This window comes from Canis aureus, chromosome 18 (genome assembly GCF_053574225.1).
Source record: "Canis aureus isolate CA01 chromosome 18, VMU_Caureus_v.1.0, whole genome shotgun sequence".
Taxonomy (NCBI): domain Eukaryota; kingdom Metazoa; phylum Chordata; class Mammalia; order Carnivora; family Canidae; genus Canis; species Canis aureus.
Genome location: NC_135628.1, coordinates 33,940,957 through 33,951,874, shown reverse-complemented (window position 1 = coordinate 33,951,874; position 10,918 = coordinate 33,940,957).

The following is a 10,918-nucleotide window of genomic DNA, read 5'->3' as shown; positions in this document are numbered from 1 at the left end:
TAGGCAGTTGTCCAGGGAACAAAGAACATCCATAAAAGAAAAAGAGAGGTACAATGCATTTTCCCTAAAAAGAAAAATAAACTGTCTCTAGAAATATAAAACTGGCACTAAGCATTTTAGTTAAAAAATACGAAAAATGTCAACCTTCACAAAAATTATAACTAATAAGCACAATGCTAAAAACAGATTTTGAAGACTTGGAATAAGAATTTTAAAAATATATAAGCCAATAAAGAACATAAGCATTGAGAAACACAGCAGAATCTCTAACAGACTTGGAAATCACTAGACATGAATCCAGACTTGATTAAAAAGGTGACATTCTGACAAATACCAGGGTGAATTTTATTGCAATTTCTCAGTGAAAAAGGAATATGAAAACCCAATGTCTTTTGCACATAATTATGTTCCCAGTTGATTGCATACTAAATTTTATATAGTTCTCATTCTATAGTGATGTCAGTGATTCTACACATAAACATTAAGTGTTCATAGAGTCCTAATAAAAGAATCCTCCCAGGCATATTTGCAACAATGACCTCTATGTAATTGGCCAAGTTCTGGTGCCAGGAGTACAAAAAAACAAATAAGAACATTCTCACAGATAATTGTTTTTAGCAAGGCTTATTTTTGTTTGGGTGTTCTACTTATTACATATGCATGCCTGATCTCTTGCAAAACTAAAGCTTTATAAGAATGTCAAGGTTAGAAGTGAGGTTCTGTAATTTTCCATTAGTCATCAGGTGGTAGATTTAAACAGCAGATTGTGACTTTCAATTGGTTTACTTGGCTGGTGCCAAAGCCTATTCAAATGTTCCCTGCTTGTTGTTTACTTTTGTATTTGTGACTCAAAGTATTGCTGCCAAGTATTCTATGAGTTCTCCAAAATATTTTAATGCAAATGGGTTGGAAATGTCATCAGGACAATTATATTAAAGAAAAAGGTCAAATAAATCTACAAGCAAATGGGAAGGGGGGGGCACTTTCACATAGATCATTAATTCTTAATAATGAAGATAATGAAAATAAGGCACTGATAAAATACTATGTATTTAACATTAGCTGAGAAATAATGATTAAGCAGTAAAACCATAAAACTGTGATTGGAAGATGACAAGCACATTCCAAGCAGAAAACAGAACAGAAATGAAAGCACAGTGGTAGGAAGAATAAGACAGAAAAGGCAAGAGAGCAAGGACTGCAGAGTCTTCGCAGTGTTTGTACTTGGATTTTTTGCAGAAGCCATCAGTATCCTGTTAAATAGCCATCCCAGCCAGCAGTCAAGTCCATATGCCCAAGGTCAGATACCAAGGGGGCTAAATTTTGCAACAAATGTGACTAGACAAACTAAAGGGCACACTTGTGTGAAATTATTGGCCTGCTCAGCAGGACCAATTCTAATTCCTTTTTTCTAGTATCTGACAACATTCTCTATCTCCTTCTTTAAAGTGCAAATGGCATGTTGCTATTAACATCTGATATCAACTCCTTAAAGCCACTGTCAACTTTGGTTTACAAGATTCAATCTATATCTGCTGTCTGTTTCAAAATTCTGAGTATCACAAGCCTATTTTATATCTCATTGTAGTCTCTTTGTCTAACCAAATCTTAAATACAAATCAGAAAACAACTAATAGTAAATATGCAAGAGACTTTAAGGCATATAATAAATCATCATTTTTATGACATTTACTCTATGTATTGAATTTAAAAGTTTCATCTAAATTATTTATGATCAGATCAGGCCAGGTATATAGGAGAAAATGCATCTATTCAAATATAGTCAAAGCATCAAATCCCACTTATTATTCACCCTCATTATTTTAATTTACCTTGTATAAATTAATATATTTCAAAATTATAGTATGCGATGTTAACCTTTATTTCAAAACCAACATATGGTTTCTCTATTTCATGAAGTAGCTTGTGGAGACAGTATAGTGATTGATAAAAATATTTAGACACAAGAAGGAACTTTAAAGTTCACGCAGATACCAAAGGTCAGAAGAGGCAATAGTTTCAAAATCCAGGAAAACAGTTTGGGCAACTGAGATAAGAAAATGAAGCAAAAAGACTGGGTAACGCAGGCCAGACAAAGGCAAACTTTCATACAATAGGAATTTAGAGCCAAACTCTGAATATTTATGGGAATTATATGATCCAACATCACACAGGGCCTCAAACTAATAAATTTATGATAGATTTATGAACTTATTGTTTGATAGGAAAAATATGAAATATTGAGCCTCAAAAATTAAAAGATAAGACAAGGGCACCTGGTTGGTTCAGTCCATTACATCCAACTCTGATTTCAACTCAGGTCATGATCTCGGGGTCCTGAGATCAAGCTCTACCTTGGGCTTCTTGCTTAGCAGGAAGTCAGCCTGGGATTCTCTCCCTCTCTCTTTTCCTCTCCTTCCGCCTCTGACCCTCGCCCCACTTGATTCCCTAAACAAATAAATAAATAAAATCTTAGAAAAAAAAAAAAAAAAGGAAAGAAAGACAAGACAAATAGGTACCTCTAGCCTGGAAGATAAAGTAAGGTGAAGAGAAGGAAAACCATGCCTAATACTTTGCCTTTTTTTAAGCATGAATTTTAAGTTTCTTATTAAAGTATAAAACATTTTTAAAATGACGATCCTAAGTGTTTAGTTGCAATTACATGCAACCCTTTAACTACCCCCAAAACATGATAAAGAATATTTATATAGGACATTTATAAGAAAATTTACATAGAACATTTATATAATTCCAAAAAGTTCCTTTATATCCACTTACCTTTCCATTTCTATCACCTCCTGAGGCAACCATTTGCAGATTTCTATAACTATATATTAGTTTTGTCTTTCCTTGGAATTTACGTAAATGAATCATTGTATGTATTCCTTTTTTGCATATAGATTCTCTTTTTTTTTCATGTAGATTCTCTTATACAACAAATGTTCTTGAGATTCATCCATGTTGTTTGTATCGTTTATTCTTTTTTGCTGATTAGTATTCTATTATACAAATGTACAAATGTTTATCATTTGGTTTACCCTATTAATGGATATTTGTTGGGGTTTTTTTATTTTCAAGTATTAACCTTAAAAGAATACGCCTCTATAAATATTTATATTTGATGGCTCTGTAGATAGCTGTCACAAGACAGATGTATGTTTAACTTTATAAGAAACTCACAGATAGGGGTGCCTGGGTGGCTCAGTAGATTTTTTTTTTTTTTTTTTTTTTTTTTGGTGGCTCAGTAGATTAAGCATCTGCCATTATCTCAGGTTATGATTCCAGGGTCCTGAGATCCAGCCCCACATTGGGCTCCCTGCTCAACAGGAAGCCTGCTTCTCCCTGTCCTCCTGGCTCATGTTCTCTCTTGCTATCTGTCTCTCTCTCACAAATAAAATCTTTAAAAAAGAAATTAAACACACAGATAGTTGTCCAAAGAATTTATTTTGTACATTCCTACTAACAATTTATCAACATTTTATTTTTTTAAATATTTTAAAATTGGGACGCCTGGGTGGCTCAGTGGCTGAGCTTCTACCATTGGCTAAGGGCATGATCCTGAGATCTGGGATCAAGTCCCACATCAGGCTCCTCTTAGGGAGCCTGCTTCTTCCTCTGCCTGTGTCTCTGACTCCCTCTCTGTGTCTCTCATGAAAAAATAAATAAAATCTTTAAAAAAAAAAGATTTTAAAATTTATTTTATTTTATTTTATTTTTAAGATTTTATTTATTTATTCATGATAGTCACACAGAGAGAGAGAGGCAGAGACATAGGCAGAGGGAGAAGCAGGCTCCATGCAGGGAGCCCGACGTGGGACTCGATGCTGGGTCTCCAGGATCGCGCCCTGGGCCAAAGGCAGGCGCCAAACCGCTGCGCCACCCAGGGATCCCGTACTTCATTAATTTCTATTTTTATATGTATTATTTCTTTTCTTCTTAAGTTGGGTTTAGTTTTATCTTTTCTAATGTAAAAGCTATACCTCCTCCTTCTTTTCTAATACAGGCAATTAGTGTTATAAATTTCCATTTACACCGATTTTGGATGCATCCTACCAATTTTGATACATTGTGTTTTCATCATCATAGAGTTTAAAGTATTTTTCATTTTTCTTGTGATTTCTTCTGTGATTCATGGGTTATTTTTGAAGAGAATTACTTAATTTCTAAGTATTCTGCCCTTTTCCAAATATTTTTGTCACTTATTTCTAATCTGTGGTCATAGAACATGTATTATTTGTTCCTGTTACTTTGAAATTTATTGAGACTTTTTTATGTGCTAGCATATAATTGGTCTATCTTGCTGAATGTTCTTTGTGCAGTTAAAAGGAATTTGTACTTTTGATTGATGGATTTCATATTCTGTTAACTTCATTGGATCAAGTTATACAGTGTTATTCAAATCTTCTTTTCTTGATTTTCTTTTTATTGTTCTTTTAATTATTTATTCTAGATTTGTTTATTTCATCATTTAATTGTATCATATATCGTTTTGTGGCTTTGCTGCATACCTACTGAGACTTATATCTTCTTAAACAATGACTTTTGCCACCATGGATTTGTCTTTTTTTTTTTTAAGACTTTATTTATATATTCATGAGAGACACAGAGAGAGAGTCAGAGGAAGAAGTAGGTTCCCTGCAGGAAGCCTGATGTGAAACTTGGTCCTAGGACCCCCAGTTACCACCTGAGCCAAAGGTAACTCTCAACCACTGAGCCACTCAGGTGCCCCTATCATGGTGAGTTTAAAAACCCTTTCAGAAATGTCCAACAAATGGGGCATTTTTGTGTTTGCCTCTATTAAGTTTCCTTTTGATCCAGGCTCACATTTTCTTTTGCCTTCACACATCTCATAATTTTTATCGAATGCTAGATATTAAAAAAGGAAGAGTAAATAGTATTTGCCCTAAAAAATATCTTGCCACTTTTTCTATCAGACTTCTTGTTTGGAAGTTTGAGTCTATTAACTCTTTAGATTTGCTGAGTCTGGACTTTGTTTAAGCTTTAATTAGATTCAGTCCATTTCCTTAAAATGTGCTTGGGTTCTCAGCACAGGCAAAACCCTGGAAATTACTTTGTACATGATAGCTCACCCACTAAACTATCTGCTACTCTTTTAGCTCAAAAACCCAGCTTCCAGTATGTCCAAGAGTTGTTCTCTTTATTCCTCAGTCTTGCCTGTCTTTCAGTGTCTGCATATAATTGTCTCCATCCTGTTCCCCTGCTCCCAGTCTTCAGAGGGCTGCTGCAATACACTTAATGAAAGCCTGGAATCCTCAAAGGGACTGCTCCCATCAATCCTACCTCACTCCCTCCCTTTCACATACTATGTTTGAAAATTTTAACCTTTGGAGTTAGAGATAGGGTGGGTGCAGACTTACTCAGACTGGAGCTCCATGAGACTGTCATTTATCATTCCAATCCACACACAACCATTAAACATTTGGCTGGTCTCCCTTTATCTCTGTTTATGGTGCATTCATGTAGTATAAAGGTACTTTACGTGTCATAAACTGTTCTGTGTAGGCAATGAAAGAAGTTGTTGCCTTTTGTATTAAAATTTATTAAAGTTTGTGTCCTCAGGTCTCTGACCAGCTTTTTGTTTGCTTGTTAGTTTTTAACTGACTTTTAAAATTCTCTCTGTTTTTTTGCTGGTGAAGAGGACCAAAAGTTTTCTCTTGCAACTTCCTAAGTCCTAATTGGGCTCTGTATTTTTCTTATTTTATAACCCTTTCAGAACCCTCCTCCAGGGTTTCTGGATTCAGTTCTCCACTTTGCCACAGTGGTGGTGATCACTTACTAAAAACTGAAAATACTTCATTTCTCCCCTAACCACTTAATTTTACTGATTGTTCTTCCTTGCATTCAGGTTGTAAAAAGCTAGTTGGCCCCCTGTGACTCATATGTGTCCTTGCTTCTTATTCCCGGAGTCTCTCACTCCAGTCATGTTTCCCTTCTTTTCTATCTATGCATAACTGGGTCTCCCTGGACTTTGAGAACAAGACTGACCTTTGTTAGGACATATATAAGTTGAATTTAACCCTAAGGCTTTTAGTTATCGTTAAGCTCAATTCTTGGACAAGTACTTACCACAGATGTATTGCCCAGACATTTTGCCTAGATCCTTAACTTGCATTATGTTGGCTCTCTCACTCTATTTTAAGGATTGCTTCTTTCTGAAACCTTTTTTTTTTTTTTTTAAATACTAACCATCCTGTCTAACCCTAAATCTGAAAATGTTACTTCCCAGCTGTGTTTAACTTTTGGACTTGACTAGTTGCCCAACTGAGCACATAAAACTTGTTATTATTATTCTCTAACTTCTTCTATAGCTATGGTCACTGAAGAAAAAAAAATTGTCATTTCCCCTTCCCTCTATTTACCAAAACTCCAACTTGAATAGTCTCAATGTCTTCCAAATAACTTATTAGATTTGTTGTCTCACCTGGATTGCTGTTCTGATTATTTATTTATTTTTAGATTTTATTTATTTATTCATGAGAGACACAGAGAGATAGGCAGAGACGTAGGCAGAGGGAGAGGCAGGCTCTATGAAGGGACCCCAATGCAGGACTTGATCCCAGGACCCCAGGATCATGCCTTGAGCCAAAGTAAACACTCAGCCACTGAGCCACTCAGGTGCTCCTGATTATTTGATTTAATATATAACCTCCAAAATGAATATGGGAGATAATAATTAGGATATCAATACTATGAGAATATATTATTTGAATTTTAAATAATCTTGACCTTGGAAAACATATGGCTATATATATATTTTTTAGTATAGTGGGCTTCTTCTATTCTTTGATTACCAGGAGCTATTAGTAATTTAATGATCATCTTCATCTATCAGCTATCTCATTGTTCTCATTCCACCAGTTTGTCAGGAAATAAAATATATAAAACAAATCATGAAATTTCGAATTATGTGACTCTATTCCTCAGCAACATCACTGATTTTAAGTTTAAAAACTCTTTTCTCTGAGGCATCTGGGTGGTTCAGTTGATTGAGTGTCCTACTCTTGGACTCTTGGTTTTGGCTCAGGTCATGGTCTCAGGGTCATGGGATTGAGCACCAATTTGGGCTCTGCACTCAGTAGGAGTCTGCTTGAGATTCTCTCTCTCCTCTGCCCTTCCCCCCTTTCTCATAAATAAATAAATCTATAAAAATAAATTACAAAATTAAAAACTCCTTTCTCCAAATTCTATATTTAGCTCCTTCCATAGTCTCTCAGGAAACACTCAGTGATAACCAAATCCTATTGATTTTATTTCCCAATTATTGCTACCTATTCATCTTCTCTGTTTACCAGGCATTATTACCTTTATTCTGGATCCTTCTCATACTTATATAGTGTACTTAATGATTAGCATTAAGTCATAATTCTAAATTAGCATTAAGTCATAACTCCTTAAGCCCTAACTCCAAAATGACTAATTTTCTTTCTCAGTGTTCAGCCTAATTTCATTTTCTAATTTGTCCTCACATGCAGTTTATGCTATTTTCATCAGATGTTTATAGTTAAATAAACCATACTCTTTTATAGCTCAAGGCTTGTGTACATGTTTGTTTGTTTGTTTGTTTTGCGTGTAATCCATTTCCAGTTTTACTCAGCTAATTTCTTCTCAAATATGTCCTCCTCTAGAAATTCTTTACTAATCCCTAAGTCTGAACCAAATGCTATTTCTGTATGCCTCCTGTGCAAATTTTTATCATAGCATTTATCACATTATAATTGTTGATTTACTTAACTCTCTTCCCCACTAGGCTCTAAGTAATATTGATGAGTTCAATGCCATTGAAATTAAGAACTTCTGCTCTTTCAAAGGCACAGTTAAGAGAATGAAAGAACCACCACAGACTGGGAGAAATTTTTGCACACCACATCTGATGCAGAATCCATACTTGTATTTAGAATTAAAAACTTATAACTCAGTAAAAATAAAATAATGATAAAAAATGGACAGAATTCTGAACAGACACTTCACCAAAGATGCTATAAGGATGGCAAATAAGTACCTGAGAACATGTTCAACATCAGTAACCCTTAAAAAATGCAAATTAAAACCATAAGAAACCAGTACTGACCTATTTAAATGCCTAAAATTAACAAGAATGACCATTCTAGGAATTGACAAAGTTATGGATCAAGGAAAGTCTTAAACACTAACAGTGAGAATATAAAATGATAGAGCCACTTTGGGAAACAGTTTGGCAGTTTTTAAAACTTCAAACTTAAACCTATCACAGATGTTCTACTCCTATGTATACACTTCAAAGAAATGTAAGCAACATGTCTTAGAAAGACTTGTACATGAATGGTCACAGCAGCTTTGCTTATAACAGCCAGAAAGTTGAAAGTAACCGAAATATCCATCAACAAGTGAATAAATTGTGGTACATATTTATAAGGGAATACTTAGTAATAAAAAGGGATGGACTATGGTACTTGGAACAAGTTGCATAAATCTCAAAATAAGTGCACTGAATGAAAAAAATCTAGGAAAAGAAGAGTATATAATGTTTGATTCCATTAATGAAAAATTCAGAAGATACAAGCTAATCTATAATGAAAGAAAGTATATCAGTGGAAGAAGAGCAAGATGGAATTATAAGACACAATGAAATTTTTGTGGATGTGAATATATTCATTATTTTGATTATGGTTAATGGTTTCACAAGTACATGCATATGTTCAAACTTCTCAAGTTGTATACTTTAAACATGTACAGTTAATGGTATGCCAATTATACCCCAATAATACTTTAAAGAAATAAAAAATAAATTAAAAATCTCCTACACATTCCTAACTTTATCAAGGGAATCTTAATAAATCTTTTAGTGGTACTTAGATAGCATTCTTCTATTATTCATATACATTATTTCATTGTTTTGTTGATTTACTCCTTTACGTCACTAAATTATAGGCAATATAGAGGGGAAAGACATTATTTTTGAGATTGATTTCTTAGAGCTAAAATAGGTCTTTTCAGAAAACACACATTGTTTCTGTTCAAAGTAGAACACTGACTTGAATGGACATTGTCTTGTACTGATGCCCAACACCCTCTTCTTATGCTAATATTTGTCATCATTATTAATTACTGGTGTTTGAAATTTGAAGACTAATCTGGAGATCAGCAGAATTGAACATGTAATATTTCACACTGAAAGTTAAGAACTTTGAGAATTGAAATTAAAATGTTAAATACATATATTCTGACATATCTTGTAGGTATGCCAGCTTCTACATGTCTCCTCTGTCTTAAATCTAAAACGAAGTCATCCTATGCATGTGGTTGCATGTGGTTCATTAAATTCCCCAAAATCTTTGCTAGGGGTCCCATGTCGGAAAAATGTAACAAATAATAAGGTTAACAGCCCAAGCCATACCAAACTGTCATAATTTAGGAATCTTAGTGTGGAGAGGCTTTCGTACTCAGTGTTTAAAAAAAAAAAAAAAAGAAAAAGCACGATGAAAATTAAAGGAAAGTTCAGGGTTAGCACGAAAATCTCAATAGATATTAAGGTAAAGTATAAATGATATTTTCTCTCTTAAACTAAAGCTTTTTTGCTCTTTGTCAGCAAAAAATCCTAAGAACTCTAGGGTAGTTTTGTGTTATTGTATGGAGCTGTGTTGTCTAAAAGAATATGTCCTGGCCACATGTGGCTATTAAGAAGTTGAAATGTGGCTAATCTAAATTGAATCAGGAAAATTTAAGACTTCATATGAGTAAAATATCTCATTATTATCTTTATTATATGTTGAAATAATGTCTTGGACATATTGGGTTATTACAATTCTATTTTTTTATTTTTTCTAACATGGCTACTAGAAAACGCAAAATTTCATATATGGCTTGCATTTGTTGCTCCATTATATTTTTGTGGGGCAGCACTGAATATACAGAATAAACAGTTTCATCCAGTGCTTGAACTGATAATTGGCATCTCTGAGGAAGAATTTCCGTATTTTTATTAGTCCCTTTAAGTTCTAATCATTCTATTTTGAATAGAGGAACAAAAGAGAAAGGATTCTAAAATTTTGATAACAGTATCACTGCATTCCAAAAGGGTTGGAAGGATATTGCTGTTTGTGAACAGATATTAAGGGGAGGTCTTGTATCACCACATTCCAAAAGGGTTGGAAGGATATTGCTGTTTGTGAACAAATATTAAGGGGAGGTCTTGTTATAAAAAAATAAGTCTCCAGGCTAGTTTCAAAAGAGAGAGGTTGAGATAAAGATAGCATCGAACTGGTCTGTATAAGAGAAATTCTCCATTTTCATCTGCAGCAGCTTGAGAAAAAGGGATTCTGGTACTTAGAATTTAGGAAAAGCTCAATAGAGAGTCAGAGGAGGCCCCCAGGGAAGAGATGGACAATTGGGCTCAGGAAGAAAGGGGATCACTATGTGACTCTTGGCATAAAATGAACTTTAAACTTGAATAAAGATCAGCGTGGTACTGTTTTGTTTCCTTTTTTTGTGCTTAAGTCCCTTTTTATTTCTACAAGTCTTTGGTAATCTGTTTGTTGTCCATACAGCTTTCTGTTCATTGATTGTAAAATGATGGAAAGGAGCCGTGTTTAAACACATGGCAGAGGTATATGGAGAGCAAAGAAGCATCCAGAAGCAGTGATTAGATAGCACAAAGTGATCAAGATTTGAGCCAGGAGCAAAGCACATAAAATAATGACAGTCAATTACCAACAGAGTCGTAAGCCCTTCTCAGAAATATTTAGAAAAACTGGGGAATGCACTCCTTTGAAGAAAAGGTATAAGGGAACAGAAGTAACATGAGTTCTCTCCTTGATGAGTAGACTACACCAGGTGGAGTTGTCACACAAAGGAAACTTTATTTACAGCAACTAAGGAGATCACTGAATAACTCCCAAAGCCATGACTCCAGAAGTGGGTT